Consider the following 19,104-nt stretch of genomic DNA (forward strand, 5'->3'; position numbering starts at 1 on the left):
CCTATACCCCCTATTAGACTATTTTACAGGAACTTCTTTTCCACAGCTCATAAAACGGAGGAAAGGGTGCTGAAAGATATTGTTAATAGAAACGTTATCCCTACAGACAAAAATCAGAGGATACAACTGACGATTTACTATAAAACCAGAAAAACGGCCAGCCTACTCATGAGAAACTCTCCAGACACAAAGCAGAACGCTTTAAAAGAGACCAACGTCGTCTATACCTTCAAATGCCCACTTGGGAACTGTAAGCTCCAAAAAACCTAGTATATAGGCAGGACAACAACATCTCTTTCTAGACGTTTAACGATGCATAAGCAACAGGGCTCCATTAAGGAACATATAATCTCTTCCCACAACCAAACAATCGCCAGAGAAATCCTAGTAAACAACACAGAAATCATCGATAGATACAGCGATAGCAGACGGCTTGACGTTTGCGAGGCACTGCACATTAAGAAGTCAACACCAGCAATCAACAGCCAATTAATGCACAACTATATTCTACCCACCTCAAGACTCCGCTCCAATATAGAAGCATCAAGAAATATGGACCAATAGGCTTTCTACAATCACTTCCATTTCAATATCCATTGTTTCGTGTTCTGTCTTGTGTTGATGAAATTAATACCCTATTAAATACCACCTCACCCCATCCACCTCACTCAAGTGTAGATATAAACAAATCGGAGATATGTAAGTTCTATTCAGTTGTGTATGTGTAAAGTCTTTGAAAATGTAATAAGTTTTACGAAACGCGCTCAAGTGTCGCATCAGACTAGAAATAAAAATGGATTTTGGAGAATTGATTTTTGAATTACCTCCACCAGTGAAAAGAAATGTACGAAAGATTGAGAAAATTCGTGTTAGAATTATTAATCTTACTTTTTCGGTCATATTTAATAATATATATATATATATATATATATATATATATATATATAAATAAATGAAAATTGGCACCATCATGACCGGACAGAAGGAAGTGCTAGCCGAAGCTATTTGAAGCACTTCCCCGCCGGCACTCTGATGGTAATCTTGGGCATAGCATTTTATGAAATCGCCTCATTCTTTGGGGCACACGTGAGGAACACAAATGCGAAGAAACGTGAATGGTCCGTAGGACTATATGCAATTGAAATACTCGGTTGCATATAGTCCTGGGGCCAGGTAACATGTCCTGGGCTGACATTGGGAAGAGGGTCGTGGCTGGGACACTACCTCGTGACTGTTCCTGGACCTAGTCTGGCATGTGTCGCTTTGGGTGGGCGGCTGGAGCCGGTTGTGTGGACTTGAGATGTGAGCATGAAACGTCTTGCAGGTTGTGGATTGTTGCGTATTTTTCTGTCTGAAGAGAACAGAGAACCCAAGGAAAGTGGTAGAAGTTAGGTTCAGCTAACGTAGAAATGCCCTAGGGAAAAAAAATAATCGGTATTCTAGAATATTAAATGATATTTAATAAAATATAGAATAATGTGAAACAATAAATGTAGAATAATAAATAATACTTAATAATATTGCAGAATATTGAATAAATCAATATTATTCAATAATATTTATTAATAATAATTATCCATATTTAATATTCCATATTATTGAATATTATTAAATATAATTGAATATTAATCAATAATATTGGATAATATTGACTAATATTTGATATTATTGAATAATGGATATTATTGAATAATATTTGATGTTATTGAATAATAATGAATAATAATCGATATTAATGGAAATATATATATATAATTGATTTTATTGAATAATATTGAGTAAATACTAATAAATAATAATAATCAATATTATTGAATAATATTAATAATGACTAATACTGTATATTATTCAATACTATATAATAATATTAATGAAGAGCATCGGTATTGAAAAATATTCTTGAATACTAGGAGTACTGTACCTGTGAACGGGTTGGTGAGCCACAGCAACCTTCATTGTCCCCCACCATTCCCCTCCTCACCCGTCCCCTCGGCCTCCCAACCATTCCCCATTCCCTCGTCCGATGCGTTCCGAAATGGTCTGATGTTCCCATCAGAAAATTTTGAACCTAAAGTGATCTGATGTTCCCATCAGTGAAATATAAGAATTGCAGTTAAAAAAAAAGGAAAGAAAATATGAAAAAATGAATTATAATCATGAAATGATTGGTATGGTAAACGACACGGCTCAATTCCAATGCAATGTACACAAAATAATGGAATCCAAATGCAAATAAATAAGAATGTATGAAAAATCAAATTATCATTGCAATCAAAAACATTGAAATTGAATTGTAACATATTTAGTATAACGTGTGTTGCTTTGACATGCAACAGATGGTGGTGTATTGAAGAAAAGCATAGTTTTACCTGTCACAGGTGTGGCATGTATATAGAAGGTATAGAAAAAAGATGCGCCTATTCAAAGGCAACGTTGTGTCCAAAAATCCAGGCAATGGGTAAAGAACTTAAGTTGAACAGCGGTTATGGACAAACGAACATTTCCATTCATATAGATTGAACAATAATATGAAATATTGAAGGAAATAGTAAGATTTGCAATAGTATTGTTAGGTAATTTGTAGTAGTATGTTTAGGGTAAACATACTCACTATAAATCCTATTGGGATTTATAGTGAGAATCCTAATAAGATTTATAGGTGATTTATAGTAGGAATCATAATAGAAAAACTATTATGATTTGTAGTAGGATTGCTAGTATGATTTCTAGAGATTTGTAGTAGGATTTATAGATATTTATAGTAGGATTTCGAGGGGATTCTTAGTAGGAATGCAAGTAGTATTTGTAGATGATTTCTAGTTGGATTTTTCTTGGAATCATAGTAGGATTGCTTGTAGGATTTGTAGTAAAATGTATAGTTTGATTTTTGAGTAGGATTTTTAGGGGATTCCTAGTAGGATTTTTAGGGGAATTAGTATTAGGATTTGTTTGTGAATTTTTAGTAGGATTTTTAGGGGAATTTCTAATAGAAAATCTTGCACTGTACTTGTATGTACAATAAAGTACAATACTTTGTATTGTACTTCACTTTGCTTTAATGTATTGTACTGTACTGGTCTGCACTATGCTGTACTATACTTTACTGTTCTGTAATGTAATGCACCCTGTACTGCAATGTACTGTATTGTATCCTGTACTGTAGCCTCTACTGCACTGTCCTATAGTGTATTGTACTATACTGTAGTGAATGGTAGTGTACTGTATAGTAGGGTAGTGTACTATAATGTTTTGTACTGCAATGTACTGTATTGTACCCTTTAGTTTACGGTATTGTATCTAACTTTACCTAGTTTACCCTAGCCTAGTCCAGTGTAGCGTAGCTTGCTTAGCTTAAGTTAACATAGCATAATATAGCGTCAGTCTCAAAAAAAGGACTCACAAGAGTTCAAATGATCGAAGTGTAACGCACAAGATCTTTATTCTTGAAAATGACTGATGAGTTTGCAGAAATGTGTAAAACAGTATTTGATTGAATGTTAATTAATCGTTATTACTAGTTGCAGTGTGTATCTATGGCTTAAATCGTGTATATATATATATATATACATTGGTGTTGTTTAGAGAGGAAAATGAACGGTTGGAAAGGTAATAATGCACTAAGAATGGTCGTTAGTGATACTAGCGTTAGTTGCCACACACCGCCATTGCAGCAATGTCCTCTCTCTCCATCTCATGTGAACTTTTTTGCTTATTAAGCGTTATTACATTCAAGAAATAGAGATTTAAGTAAAAAAAATGTAATGGTGATGCCGTTGGTACATTTGAAAGGCAAGTAACGAAATGTGAGTGTACGGTAGTGTACTGTTGTGTCTTATAGTGTACTGTACCGTACTGCATTATAGTGTACTGCATTATACTGTTTTATTGTGTACCATATTGTACTGTACGGTACTTTTGTGTAGTATACAGTACTGGACTGCACTGTACGGTTCTGTAGGGTACTGTACCTTGTAGTGTAGTGTACTGTAGAGTATTGTACGGTACTGTACTGTAGTGTACTGTAGAGTATTGTACGGTACTGTTATGTAGAGTATTGTACGGAACTGTACTGTACCTAGTAGTGTACTGTACTCCACTTTACTGTAGTGTATTGTACTATACGGTACTGTACTGTTCTCTATTGTACTGTAGAGTACTGTGCCCTTGGCTGTTCTGTATGATACGGTACTGTACTGCATAGTAGTTAATGTATTGTATCGTACGGAACTGTATTCTACAGTACTGTAATGTATAGTACTGTAATGTATCGTACCGTAGGGAAGTGTACTGTACGGTACTGTACTATACTATAGTGTACTGTGTTGTACTGTACTTACAGCTTGAATAAGTATAATTATTATTTAATCATTAAATAATAATTAATCCAAAGTCATCATTTGTGAGTGTAAAGTCAAACATTGTTTTTCATACATATGGTATATGTATGTTTCTCATACATTGGGTATACATTTGGGTGTATATATTTGAGTTTCAATAAATAATTGTCATCAATTACTAGAGTATCCAATTAGGTGGAGCCGACCAATGAGAGTAGAGGTTGCGAGAATGTGACGTCAATAGAAAATTAGGAACGTGATTGGCTGTTGAGTCGACTTGGTGGGTGAGGCTCGACGGAACGTTATTTTGACCCCAGTATTGGCATAGTTGTGGTGTACAAGTTAGTGTTAGGGCGTGATGTTACTCTGAGCTGGTACCCCGTTATCCTTTGGGGTCGCTAGGGCTGACAGATCCCCTAGCTTACACTCATATTGTACACCCGCAAAACGCCAATACATAGGGTCAAAAATATATATTTTACAGGTGCCGTATATACCCTCTTTGGGGATTATATATATATAGGCAGATATTTTGGTGACCTGTAATCAGTACTAAAAGATATTTATAAATGTGCAGTGAATTGTAATGTTTGTTTTTCAGCGTTATTGTTAAGTGAATGAGGTAATGGTGGGAAGACGAGGCATCGCGTGAAATGAGCCGACTGGCGATTTAGGAATGTGGAGGAGAGACTTAAGGTTGTGATGGGGCCAATGAATCAAGTCGGTGGGGAGAAGGTGGTGGCAGATGTCCCGGTTTGGCCAGATGTGCTGCGTGAGTTAGCATCTATGATGGCGGTATGAGTTTAAGGCAATTAGTTATTGAATATCTAGTGTAAGTTTAGAGGCGTGGTAATATTGTAATAGGATAGCGTAGTAAAGTGAGACTGAAGTGGTTAATAGTATTAGGTGCTCAGAGGGTGTCGAGGCCACAAGTAACAGCTGCGAAACTCGTTGAGTATCTAGGTGGGATCTATGCTTTTAAATTGCATTAGAAATTGGGAGCATAAAATTAGTTTAGTGAAAGTACATGTTGCAATTAAAGGTATGGTATAGGCATGATAGAATAATTTATATTGATAACATGAGGTTGCCTTGTTGCAGGTAATAGCCCAGGGGTCCTGCCAATCTGTCCGCTGTCTGGAAGAGCACGGAGACACTGCAAAGTCTTCATGAATAGGGCAGTTGAAGCAAGTGTGACTAGTTTTGAAGAATCGTGGGGATAGGTTTGAGGTTGGGCCACGTTACTAGTCTAAAGGTGAGTGTTAATATTGTGTGGGTTTGAATGTGACGTTGAGGCGGCGGAGAGTAGTTATTATCACTTAAATGTTGTGGAAGTTGAATGTGACAAAGGTAGTTTTGCAGGAATTAGTGTTCACGTTGTGAAATGGTTACTAAAGTGGGAATAAAAGTGAGTGGGAATAAAATAGTGAGTGGAAGTATTGAAGATATAATCATTTCGTAAGTGTGTCAACGTTGATGACTAATTAGTTAAACAACATGTTAGTTGTGTTAATGGGAAACTGTATAGACCGGATGAGTAAGCATATTAAGAATGCCTGTAAAAGTGTTGCTTAACAGCTATGTAAGGTAGTGGGCACGTTCTTATTAACTACTTGAACCCTAAGGGAAGTGTTCCGGGCCTAACGCCGTCGTGTGACCCACTCGAGGTGTAGCAAAGTAAATGTACGTGATGACAGGGCGTGGTGGACGCGATTTACTTGCAATTAGGTTATGTGAAAAATGTAAAAACAAGGTCTGAAGGCAGTAGATTTGGGGTGATGCAATAGATAAGTGTATTTTGGTTGTTGAATAACTAAGTTTGAGGGGGATGGTATGAGGTTGACATTGAGGTTGACATTGAGGTTGACATTGAGGTTGACATTGAGGTTGACATTGAGGTTGACATTGAGGTTGACATTGAGGTTGACATTGAGGTTGACATTGAGGTTGACATTGAGGTTGACATTGAGGTTGACATTGAGGTTGACATTGAGGTTGACATTGAGGTTGACATTGAGGTTGACATTGAGGTTGACATTGAGGTTGACATTGAGGTTGACATTGAGGTTGACATTGAGGTTGACATTGAGGTTGACATTGAGGTTGACATTGAGGTTGACATTGAGGTTGACATTGAGGTTGACATTGAGGTTGACATTGAGGTTGACATTGAGGTTGACATTGAGGTTGACATTGAGGTTGACATTGAGGTTGACATTGAGGTTGACATTGAGGTTGACATTGAGGTTGACATTGAGGTTGACATTGAGGTTGACATTGAGGTTGACATTGAGGTTGACATTGAGGTTGACATTGAGGTTGACATTGAGGTTGACATTGAGGTTGACATTGAGGTTGACATTGAGGTTGACATTGAGGTTGACATTGAGGTTGACATTGAGGTTGACATTGAGGTTGACATTGAGGTTGACATTGAGGTTGACATTGAGGTTGACATTGAGGTTGACATTGAGGTTGACATTGAGGTTGACATTGAGGTTGACATTGAGGTTGACATTGAGGTTGACATTGAGGTTGACATTGAGGTTGACATTGAGGTTGACATTGAGGTTGACATTGAGGTTGACATTGAGGTTGACATTGAGGTTGACATTGAGGTTGACATTGAGGTTGACATTGAGGTTGACATTGAGGTTGACATTGAGGTTGACATTGAGGTTGACATTGAGGTTGACATTGAGGTTGACATTGAGGTTGACATTGAGGTTGACATTGAGGTTGACATTGAGGTTGACATTGAGGTTGACATTGAGGTTGACATTGAGGTTGACATTGAGGTTGACATTGAGGTTGACATTGAGGTTGACATTGAGGTTGACATTGAGGTTGACATTGAGGTTGACATTGAGGTTGACATTGAGGTTGACATTGAGGTTGACATTGAGGTTGACATTGAGGTTGACATTGAGGTTGACATTGAGGTTGACATTGAGGTTGACATTGAGGTTGACATTGAGGTTGACATTGAGGTTGACATTGAGGTTGACATTGAGGTTGACATTGAGGTTGACATTGAGGTTGACATTGAGGTTGACATTGAGGTTGACATTGAGGTTGACATTGAGGTTGACATTGAGGTTGACATTGAGGTTGACATTGAGGTTGACATTGAGGTTGACATTGAGGTTGACATTGAGGTTGACATTGAGGTTGACATTGAGGTTGACATTGAGGTTGACATTGAGGTTGACATTGAGGTTGACATTGAGGTTGACATTGAGGTTGACATTGAGGTTGACATTGAGGTTGACATTGAGGTTGACATTGAGGTTGACATTGAGGTTGACATTGAGGTTGACATTGAGGTTGACATTGAGGTTGACATTGAGGTTGACATTGAGGTTGACATTGAGGTTGACATTGAGGTTGACATTGAGGTTGACATTGAGGTTGACATTGAGGTTGACATTGAGGTTGACATTGAGGTTGACATTGAGGTTGACATTGAGGTTGACATTGAGGTTGACATTGAGGTTGACATTGAGGTTGACATTGAGGTTGACATTGAGGTTGACATTGAGGTTGACATTGAGGTTGACATTGAGGTTGACATTGAGGTTGACATTGAGGTTGACATTGAGGTTGACATTGAGGTTGACATTGAGGTTGACATTGAGGTTGACATTGAGGTTGACATTGAGGTTGACATTGAGGTTGACATTGAGGTTGACATTGAGGTTGACATTGAGGTTGACATTGAGGTTGACATTGAGGTTGACATTGAGGTTGACATTGAGGTTGACATTGAGGTTGACATTGAGGTTGACATTGAGGTTGACATTGAGGTTGACATTGAGGTTGACATTGAGGTTGACATTGAGGTTGACATTGAGGTTGACATTGAGGTTGACATTGAGGTTGACATTGAGGTTGACATTGAGGTTGACATTGAGGTTGACATTGAGGTTGACATTGAGGTTGACATTGAGGTTGACATTGAGGTTGACATTGAGGTTGACATTGAGGTTGACATTGAGGTTGACATTGAGGTTGACATTGAGGTTGACATTGAGGTTGACATTGAGGTTGACATTGAGGTTGACATTGAGGTTGACATTGAGGTTGACATTGAGGTTGACATTGAGGTTGACATTGAGGTTGACATTGAGGTTGACATTGAGGTTGACATTGAGGTTGACATTGAGGTTGACATTGAGGTTGACATTGAGGTTGACATTGAGGTTGACATTGAGGTTGACATTGAGGTTGACATTGAGGTTGACATTGAGGTTGACATTGAGGTTGACATTGAGGTTGACATTGAGGTTGACATTGAGGTTGACATTGAGGTTGACATTGAGGTTGACATTGAGGTTGACATTGAGGTTGAGTTTGACGACTACTACAGGCATAGCGGGGCGCTCCTAGCGAGTGTTTACATTGAAAACTGAAGTGCCTTAACCTGTGAGTCAGTGGTGTAAGTGTTAATTTTTCTACTTTATAAACTGAGTTTTGCTGCAGGATGGTGTTGCTTCCGGAAAAGTTAGGACTACTGAATAACTGTCGATAGGGTTTTGGCTGACGGTTCGCGCGTAGTGTCTTTAAAAGTTGTTGATAGTGGTGTAGTAACACCCCCCCCCCTTCACCATGCGTTTAATTGGGAGTTTATGTATTCGGGTAACCAGACCACTTTAATTTGACATGAGAGGGGGAACGTTTGAAAATCCGTTGGCTTGGTGTCGTCTTAGTGACGTAGACATTTAGCTGTAGGTTGTTCGACGTATAGCTGCTAGTAACACTAACTAATAGAATATTTAATAGGGGTAAGGAATATAGTTGGTGACTCTAGTGGGAGCCCTGAGGACAGAGTTGGACTCTCTGCGGGAGGAGGTGCGTCAGCTTAAAAAACAACGAGAAGTAACGAAGGAGGAGACCAGCAGTAAAGGGACCTCGTCTTGGAGAGTTGCGAAAGACAGGGGCCTTAAGAAGACTTTGATAAAGCCGCCTTCAAACGCCATAGCAACTTCAAATTCATTTGACGTTTTGGAGGACGAGTGCTGTGGAGAGACTGTGGATCGCGCAAAAGGGAAAGCAACGAAGAGAAAGGAAGCGCAGGCCCCTCAGAAAGTAAAGGAAGTACCTAAGCAAACATTAGTTGTGGGAGATTCCCAGATAAGGTATTTGGATAGAACGTTTTGTGCTAGAGATAGGGGGAACAGGTTAAGGGTTTGCTATCCCGGAGCTGGCATTGGTGATATTATAAACAACATGAATGATATTATGGCTGGTAATGGGAACAATCCCATTATTTGCATTAGCGTGGGAGGAAATGATGTTGGTCGAGTCAGGAGTGAGGAACTGATTCAGAGGTATAAAACAGCCATAGAGTTAGTTAGGAGCAAGGGAGGAATCCCGATCATATGTGGCATTCTACCAAGAAAGGGAGTGGGAAATGAATGGATATCGAGGGCACTTGGTGTCAATTGCCGGCTGGAAAGATATTGCAAATCAAATGCAATATCTTTCATAGACAACTGGGAACACTTCTATGGAAGAAATGAAATGTATGCTCGTGATGGGGTGCATCTATCGAGAGCTGGGGTTGTTGCTGTTGCGAACTCGCTAGAAGAAGTGGTTAGAGGTGTTTGTTTGGGTTTAAACTGTTAGTAGATAGAGGTATGGGAATTGATTTGGAGGAAGGAGGTAATAAAAGTATGTGTTTGTGGGAGAAAGGAATTGGCAAAACGATCAGGGAAAGAGAAGGTCCGCAAAATAACAATTCACTTAGGGTATATTACACTAACAGTAGAAGTCTAAGAAATAAAATTAACGAATTAAATGCTCTTGTCTGCACAGAAAAAATAGATATTATTGCACTTACCGAAACGTGGATGAATGTAGAAAATAGAGAACTATTAGCTGAATATCAAATATATGGATTTAAACTATTTCACACAGATAGATATATTAGACGAGGAGGTGGAGTAGCCATATATGTTAGGGACAATTTGAAATGTAGTCTCAAAGAGGGAATCAAAACAGAGCCACACACAGAAACTATTTGGATTGAATTAAACGAAAAAGCTAATAATATTATAATAGGAGTAATATATAGGCCACCAAATTTAGACAGAATGGAAGCAAAGCATCTATGGGATGAAATATCTAGAGCATCTAGATCTAACAGTATTTATGTCATGGGTGACTTTAATTTTAGCGGAATAAACTGGTTGAACAAAACAGGGAATAGTGAAGCAGAAGATTTTCTAGAATTAATTGACGATTGCTTTCTTACGCAACACATTAAGGAACCAACACGGGAAAATAATATTTTAGATTTAGTGTTAACTAACAGGGAAACGCAAATTAATGACATCGAAATAGGGAGTGAGCTAGGGAGCAGTGATCACAAAGAAATCAGATTTAGCATAGAATGGAATAGACCAGTAGGAGAAAATTCTGTTAAAGTGCCAGATTTTCGAAAAGCTGATTTTAATAGCCTAAGAAATTTTTTGGGTCAAATTGATTGGAAAGGCTTGGGTATGGGGTGTGGGCCGGTCTTGGAGCGAGACATGAACCCAGCGATAGGTGACTTAAATGGGGATTTCGATGTGGATTCAATATATAACTTATTTAAGAATATTCTAAACAAAGCACAGGAACGTAGTATACCATACAAATTGAATAGATCGTATACTAATGACCCAAAGTGGATAACAAAGAATTTGAAGAACCTTATAGGTAAAAAGAGAGCTTGGTACAAAAGGATTAAAAATGGGGAGGTCACTTTAGAACAGGAATTCGTACAACTGGTTAGAAATGTTAAAAAAGAGATAAGGAAAGCAAAAAGAAACTATGAAGTTCGCATAGCAGGGCAAGCAAAGACAAATCCTAAAGGGTTTTTTCAGTTATATCGTACTAAGACTAGGGAAAGGATAGGTCCATTAAAAACTGAGACAGGTCAAATAACAGATAGTGATGAAGAGATGAGTAGTATTTTTAATAAATATTTTGTATCTGTATTTACTAAAGAGGAACTTAACAATATGCCTTCAGCCGAACAAGTCTATGTGGGTGGGGACGAGGACAGGTTGACGAGTTTAGCAGTTACCAGGGAGGATGTTCTTAAACAAATAGTAAAACTCAAACCAAACAAATCCCCAGGGCCGGATGAAGTGTTTGCCAGGGTGCTTAAAGAATGCAAAGAGGAGCTTTGTGACCCACTGTCAACCATATTTAATAAATCAATAGAGTCAGGCAGAGTGCCAGAGTTTTGGAAAGTTGCTAATGTGATACCAGTTTTTAAGAAAGGAGATAGATCACTTGCGTCTAACTATCGACCAATTAGCCTAACGTCTATTGTGGGAAAGTTACTCGAATCTATAATAGCAAATAAAATTCGTCTTCATCTTGAAAAACATAAATTAATAATTGAGTCGCAACATGGTTTTATAAATGGCCGTTCATGTTTAACAAATTTGTTATCTTTTTATTCTAGCATTGTTGAGGCAGTTGATAGTGGTAAGGATTGCGATGTTGTATACCTTGACTTTAGCAAAGCTTTTGATACAGTGCCACATGAAAGACTGATTAAAAAAATAGAGTCTCATGGTATTGGGGGTGCTATATTAAGCTGGATTAGGGCATGGCTATACCAAAGGAAACAGAGAGTTAGTATAAATGGAATCAAGTCAGAGTGGGAAAATGTTGTAAGTGGAGTGCCTCAAGGCTCTGTCCTGGGACCTCTGTTGTTTATAATATATATAAATGATTTAGATTCAGGTTTGAGTAGCAACATTTGCAAATTTGCCGATGATACGAAAATCGGTAGGGAAATTAATTCGGAGGAGGACTCACTATCACTTCAAGTTGATCTAGATAGGGTTTTGAAATGGTCAAAGGATTGGCAGATGCAGTTTAATGCTGATAAATGTAAAGTTCTGAGGTTAGGTAATGATGATAGAGTTACAAGATACGAGCTAGATGGTGTTGTGATTGCGAAGTCGGATTGCGAAAGGGATCTGGGAGTTATGATTAGTAAGAATTTAAAACAAAAGGATCAATGCATAAATGTTCGTAATAAGGCAAATCGGACACTTGGATTTATTAATCGCAGCGTTAGTAACAAGACACCTGGTGTGGTTCTCAAGCTATATCTTGCTCTAGTTAGGCCCCATTTAGATTATGCAGTTCAGTTTTGGTCGCCATATTATAGAATGGATATAAATTCACTTGAACGTGTCCAGCGTAGGATGACTAAGTTAATTCCCCAAATTAGAAATCTTTCATATGAAGAAAGATTAACAAAGCTTAAGTTGCATTCACTGGAAAGGCGAAGAGTTAGGGGTGACATGATAGAGGTTTACAAGTGGATGAATGGACATAACCGGGGGGATATTAATAGGGTATTAAAAGTATCAACACAGGACAGAACACGAAACAATGGATATAAATTGGATAAGTTTAGATTTAGGAAAGACTTGGGTAAATACTGGTTCAGTAACAGGGTTGTTGATTTGTGGAACCAATTGCCGCGTAACATTGTGGAGGTGGGGTCCCTCGATTGTTTCAAGCACGGGTTGGACAAGTATATGAGTGGGATTGGGTGGTTATAGAATAGGAGCTGCCTCGTATGGGCCAATAAGCCTTCTGCAGTTACCTTTGTTCTTATGTTCTTATGTTCTTAGTTTATAATGTAAATGGTACTGCATGAAATAAGCGTGACCTTCATAGGAGGAAGAACTCATAAAATGAAGGTTTAAGAATGAATTGTTGATACATGGAGGGAATGTAAATGTTGCGGTGGATTAATTTGCACTGGAGACGAGGCTGTTAAATCTTGAATGTGTAGGTGGGTGGCGACATTACAGTTGGGGGGGGGGGGGGGGTGTAGGCGGTGTGTATTAATATTAGTGTAAATTGAAAATTGTAGTCAGGGGTAGCGCGTTGTAAGAGTAATATAGCCAGAATTGAAAGGAACATGTCCTGATTGTTCGTCCTTGAAATGTAAGTGTGTTGTTAACTTCAGGTTGAGCTTCAGGTATTGGTCCAGGGGGGTGTTGGTTGTCGTGTGTAGCAGTAAGTATATTGGTGTCGAGTTGATTTTGTAGTGTTGAGAATTGTGTACTAGGAAGAGATGTGTCCCTGGAGAAGTAAGCGGGAATGTGTGGTGATATAGGTATTAGTAGGTAGTTGTTTAGCAGTTAATGTTGGCTAGGCAGAAGTGTAACAAGAAATGAGAGGCTGAGGGGGTTAAAATTGCGGGACTAAACCCCGAGGAGGGAAAAAATTGCGTTTAGCACTGCAATTGTATGTATAAGAAAGGGTTAGTTTTGAGGTGGGTGGGGTGTGGTTTGTCATGGTTTCGGTTTGAATGAATTGTATATAAAAGTAGGACTCGTCAGAGGTTGAAAATGTGTTTTGCTATGTATTGTAGTTATCATATAAAGGGTGTTAAGTTTGTCAACCTATATGAAATTAATATGCAAATTGTTAGATGTTGAAATATACTGAAATGTTGTTCATTGCGTAAATGTGTAATATAAGGAATTTTTAATGGTGTTCGTAGATGGTTGTAGGACAGAATAGGAAATGTTGTCGATGATAAGTTGATGCATATTATGGATTTCCAGGAGGGTAACGTGTGGAGAGGTTGTGGCTTGGCGGAACAGAACGATGAAGTATCTTGTTTGAGAAATGCGTATAGGGTGGAGACGACGAGCAACGCGACGGTGGCGAGTAATGGAAGAGGCCGTGATCTTGAGTCGAGTCTGTGTTTATGACCACCTTATAATACCCCTCACTGTTGCCTATGTCGTGCTTTGACTTTTACCCCTCCTGTACCTCATGTTCCCCTTCACCCATCTCCGTCTTTCTGGTCAGTTTTGTGGCGTGCAAAATTGTTTCGGTTAGTATTACCAATATTTCTCCTAGTATTCCATCTTTGCCCTCCTGTGGAGGGTGTCCCTTGCTAAATTTATTAAATCCCTGAGCCACATTACTAAAAGCTTTTACCCCTCCTACAGTTCAGAAATGCGTTTTCCTTGAACACTTCACACTCCCATTTCATTTCCATCTTCACTGATGGGTCTAAGATTGCAGACAGTGTAGGCCATCACACAAGTTATTTCCTGACCATATGTGTGTGTCGCCTGCCTCTGGAGACTTGGCATCTTCACGGCAGAACTTTATGGCATTCTCTATGCTCTGCTTTCCGACTATCCCTTGCAGTCACTTGTCCTTCGATCGAATTCTTGGTGAATTGGATAAATTTGGTATCGTTCGCTTTGTGCGTTTCTGTTCTCATATTGGCATCCTTAGTGATATTTAGCGCCCTCTGATTATTCCGCCCATTTGATGGTGCTACATAGCCTTCCCGGTTTGGTGCATTGTTTTGATAATTACTTAATCTATATAGATGCACATCCAAATGTAGGTTGTACCTTACCTGATGTCATAGGTTACTGTGATATCACTGGGAAGGATGTTACTTGAGGTCATTGTCACCTGACCACACACTGCCAGGATATTTCCAGCTATTTTGTTAGTACCGACAAACTAAATGGTTGCGTATCGCCCACACTATTCAATAGAATACAGTAATATGCTTTTGTCATCTCATCACATAACTAGACATTTGATACTTTGCCTCATAGTTGTGAATTGCCAATATGGATACATACTGACAGTGAAATATTTTGGATAATAAACAGAACAGATATATTGAATGTTTAAATAATGACCAAGTGTTTGGACGAGTATCCCTAGCTTTAAAAGTAGATTTAAAAACCAATAGGATTGATAGTGTTTAGTTGTCGATTTAGTGTAGTTCATCGGCTGTAAATACAAGTAGGACAGTAGAGCATACATGATATTTAGTATTGTATTTGGAGTGTCAATAAAAGTCATGGTAATATAGAATCAATCATTCATATATTTTATTTCTTACTTTCAGGCCTTGGGAAAGAAGAAAGGTAAAGAGGAAGGCAGTAAGGAGGAGGTTTCTGATAAAACCAAGGATCAAGATAAGGATGATGATGATGCCATGTCTGTTGACTAACTGATGTCCATGGATATGTTTGCCTTAAATTTTATATCTTGTTTTACCATTGGATACTTATGCCTAGATTTGTAAAGGGACCTATGACCTCACTGTGGAATTGCATGTCAAAGGTAATCCTTTAATATTTATCAGTTAGGAGATAGTGATGATTTGTGCCATTATTACAGGAGTGTACTGTCAACATCACATTTTCATTGTATTAGTTGATTTGTAATGTACAAGTTGGGATTTTTGAATGTAGTTTTGATAAGTCTGAAGCAGCAGACTAATAGAACACATTAAATAATATACGCAAACATAGTAGTGTTAATAACCTTTAGTAATGTTCAACAGTTGTGTACACAGTAATAAGTGTATGGTGTGTTACTTGGAGTTACGACCAAGATTGTAATAAGTAGTTTTATGTTTTGGATATGTACATGGACTGTAGGCATTGATTTGTAGTGAGATCTCGTGGCATATGGTTCGGTACATATTTTGTACAATACATATTTTTTTTTAATTTAAAGAAATAAAATAATAGATATATACAATCTAGATGTATATCTAGAACATGAAATATATTTTAGATGCATGTCTAGGATGCATCTAGATTATCCGATATACATATCCAGATTACATATATTGACAATCTAGAATAAATATCGTAGATATATATATATAAAATTATCCTATTAGAATATGCTACATATCGTATGATATGTAAGGTATTTATTATAGGTTATAGTTAGGATAATTATTGTAGATATAGGTAATGATCCTAGCTCTATACGTGTATATAGATATAGATCTATATATCTATTTATATATATAGATATATATAGAGATAGATATATAGCTATATATATCTGAAAACTCGCACCCGAGAAGTGACTCGAACCCCATACTGCCAGGAGCAACGCAACTGGTATGTACAGGATGCCTTCATGCACTTGACCATCACGACCGTACATAAGGAAGTGATAGCCGAAGCTATTTGAACCACTTCCGTGCCGGCACTCCGATGATAATGTTTGGCATATGAATTTATCAAATCGTCTCAGCATTTGTGTTCATCACCTCTGCCCCAAAGACTAACAGTCCTGAATGGTCCCCAGGACTATATGCAAGTGAAAAATCGATTGCATATAGTCCTGACCTGACATTGGGAAGAGGGTCCTGGCTGCGACTGTACCTAGTGGGGCATGTGTCCCTTTGGGTCGGCGGCTGGAGGCCGTTGCCGTTGTGTGGACTTTTAAGTTGAGATTGTGAGGACCAAGCGTGTTGCGGAATTGTGCGTATTTTGCTATGTGAAGAGAACAGAGAACCCAAGCAAAGTGGCAGGAGTTAAGTTGAGGTAACGTACAAATCCTCTAGCAATATTAATCATTATTGTAGATCATTAAATGATATGGAATGAAATATAGACCAAATTTAAGGCAAAAATTTAGAATATTGAATAATAATAAATATTAATACCAAATATTTATTAATCAATAATATTGATCCATATTGAATACTGTTGGGCAATATTAAATAATAAATGTTATTGAATATTTGATTTTATTGACTTAATGAATAATAATCGATATTACTGGAAAATAATATATTGAATAATGTTCGATATTATTGAATAATATTAATATTCAATAATATTGCATATTATTCAATACTATTGAATAATAAGATTTAAGAATACCAATATTGAACAATATTATTGAATACTAACTACCTGGCAATGCGTTGGTGAGCCACAGCAACATTCCTTGTCTCCCAATCTTCCCCCCCCCCCCCCATTCCCCCTCACCGTCTCCTCGGCCTCCCAACCATTCCCCACGCCCTCGTCCGATGCGTTCCCAAATGGTGTGCTGTTCCCATCAGTCAAATATAAGAATTTCAGTGAAAAAAGTCATGAAAATATGGGAAAACAAATATATTCATGAAATGATCGGTATGGTAAACAACACAGCTCAATTCCAAGGCAAATGACACCAAATAATGAAATCCAAATGGATATAAATCAGATTGTATGAATAATCAAATTATTTCAATCAGAAACATTGAAATGTAATTTTAACATATTTAGTATAACATGTATTGCTTTGACATGGAACAGATGGTGGTTTGAAGAAAAGCATACTTTTACCTGTCACAGGTGTGGCATCTATATAGTAGGTATATAAAAAATACGCGTCTATTGGAAGGCAAAGTTGTGTTTCAAAAATTAAGGCAATCGGTAAAGAAGTTAAGTTGAATACCTGTTATGCACAAACTAACATTTCCATTTATATAGAGTGAAGAATAATATGAAATACTGAAGAAAATAGTAGGAATTGTCATAGTATTGTAGGTAATTTCTAGTAGAATGTTTAAGGGAATCCTAGTTGTATTTTTAGTGAGATTCCTAGTATGATTTGTAGTATGATTCCTAATAGTTTGTCTAGTATGAATTGTAGTCGGATTGCTAGTATGATTTACAGAGATTTGTAGTAGGAATTCAAGTACAATTTGTAGATGATTTTTAGTTGAATTTGTAGGGGTTTCGTAGTAGGATTACTTGTAGGATTTATAGTAGGAATTGTAGTAACATTTATAGGTGATTTTTTAGTAGAATTTTTAGGGGAATCCTAGTAGGATTTTGTTATGGTGATTTCTCGGGTAATTTCTAATAGTATTTTTAGGGGGATTTGTTTGGGAATTTTTAGTAGGATGTATAGGGGAATTTGTAGTAGAAAAATCATCCACGGTACTTGTATGTACAATACAGTACAGTGCATTGTATTGTACTTCACTTTAATGTATTGTACTGTACTGGTCTGCACTATGCTGTACTATACTGTTGTGTAATGTACTGCACCCTGTACTGTAGCCTCTACTGCACTGTCCTATACTGTATTGTACTAGACTCTACTGAACGGTACTGTATTGTAGGGTAGTGTACTATAATGTTCTGTACTGTATTGTAGCGTGCCCTGTACCCTGTATTGTACCCTATATATGACGGTACTGTATCTAACCTTACCTTACCTATCTTACCGTAGCCTAGTGCAGTGTAGCTTGTTAGCTTAGCTGAACAAAGCATAATATAGCGCCATTCTCTAAAAACAATTGAGAAGAGTTCAAATGATCAAAACTGTAACGCACAAGATCTTTATAAATGCAAATGAGTGATGACTTTGCATAATGTGTAAAAACACTAATTGATTGCATGTTAAATAATCGTTATTACTAGTTGCAGTGTGCATGTATGGCTTAAATGACGTATATAAATATACATTGGTGTTGTTTATAGAGAAAATGAAGGGTTGGAAAGGTAATAATCCAATAATAATGGTGGTTAATGATACTAGCGTCAGTTGCCATAGACCGGCATTGCACCAATCTCTTCTCTCCCCATTGTTACATTGAAGAAACAGTTATTTAAGTAGAACAAAATTGTACTGGTGATGCCGTTGGTACATTTGAAAGGCAAGTAAGGAACTGTGAGTGTACGGTAGTGTACTTTTGTGTCCTATAGTGTACTGTACTGCTCTGTAGTGCATTGTAGTGGACTGTACCGTAATGTATTATACAGTACTGCGCTGCATTATACTGTTTTATTGTGTACGATATTGTACAGTACCATACTGTATTGTACGGTAGTGTAGTTTTGTGTAGGCAACAGTAGTGTAGTGGAATGCCCTGTACGGTACTGTACTTACAGCTTAAATAAGTAATCCTATTATTTATTCATTATAATAATAATAAGTAATCAAAAGTAATAAT

At 37.6% G+C, this 19,104-nt stretch overlaps 1 long non-coding RNA gene across 2 annotated transcripts; it reads left to right on the forward strand.

Moving 5' to 3' along the window:
* Positions 1 to 4,631: 4,631 nt before the first annotated feature.
* LOC123770637 (uncharacterized) lies at positions 4,632 to 15,656 on the forward strand. Of its 2 annotated transcripts, none has more exons than XR_011223084.1 (5): positions 4,632 to 4,821; positions 4,939 to 5,132; positions 5,439 to 5,592; positions 13,931 to 14,066; positions 15,253 to 15,656. It is a non-coding gene; the product is annotated as an uncharacterized lncRNA (long non-coding RNA). The 2 variants fall into 2 exon arrangements; XR_011223085.1 differs by having other exon boundaries at positions 4,939 to 5,109.
* Positions 15,657 to 19,104: the final 3,448 nt, after the last annotated feature.

This window comes from Procambarus clarkii, chromosome 56 (genome assembly GCF_040958095.1).
Source record: "Procambarus clarkii isolate CNS0578487 chromosome 56, FALCON_Pclarkii_2.0, whole genome shotgun sequence".
Taxonomy (NCBI): Eukaryota; Metazoa; Arthropoda; class Malacostraca; order Decapoda; family Cambaridae; genus Procambarus; species Procambarus clarkii.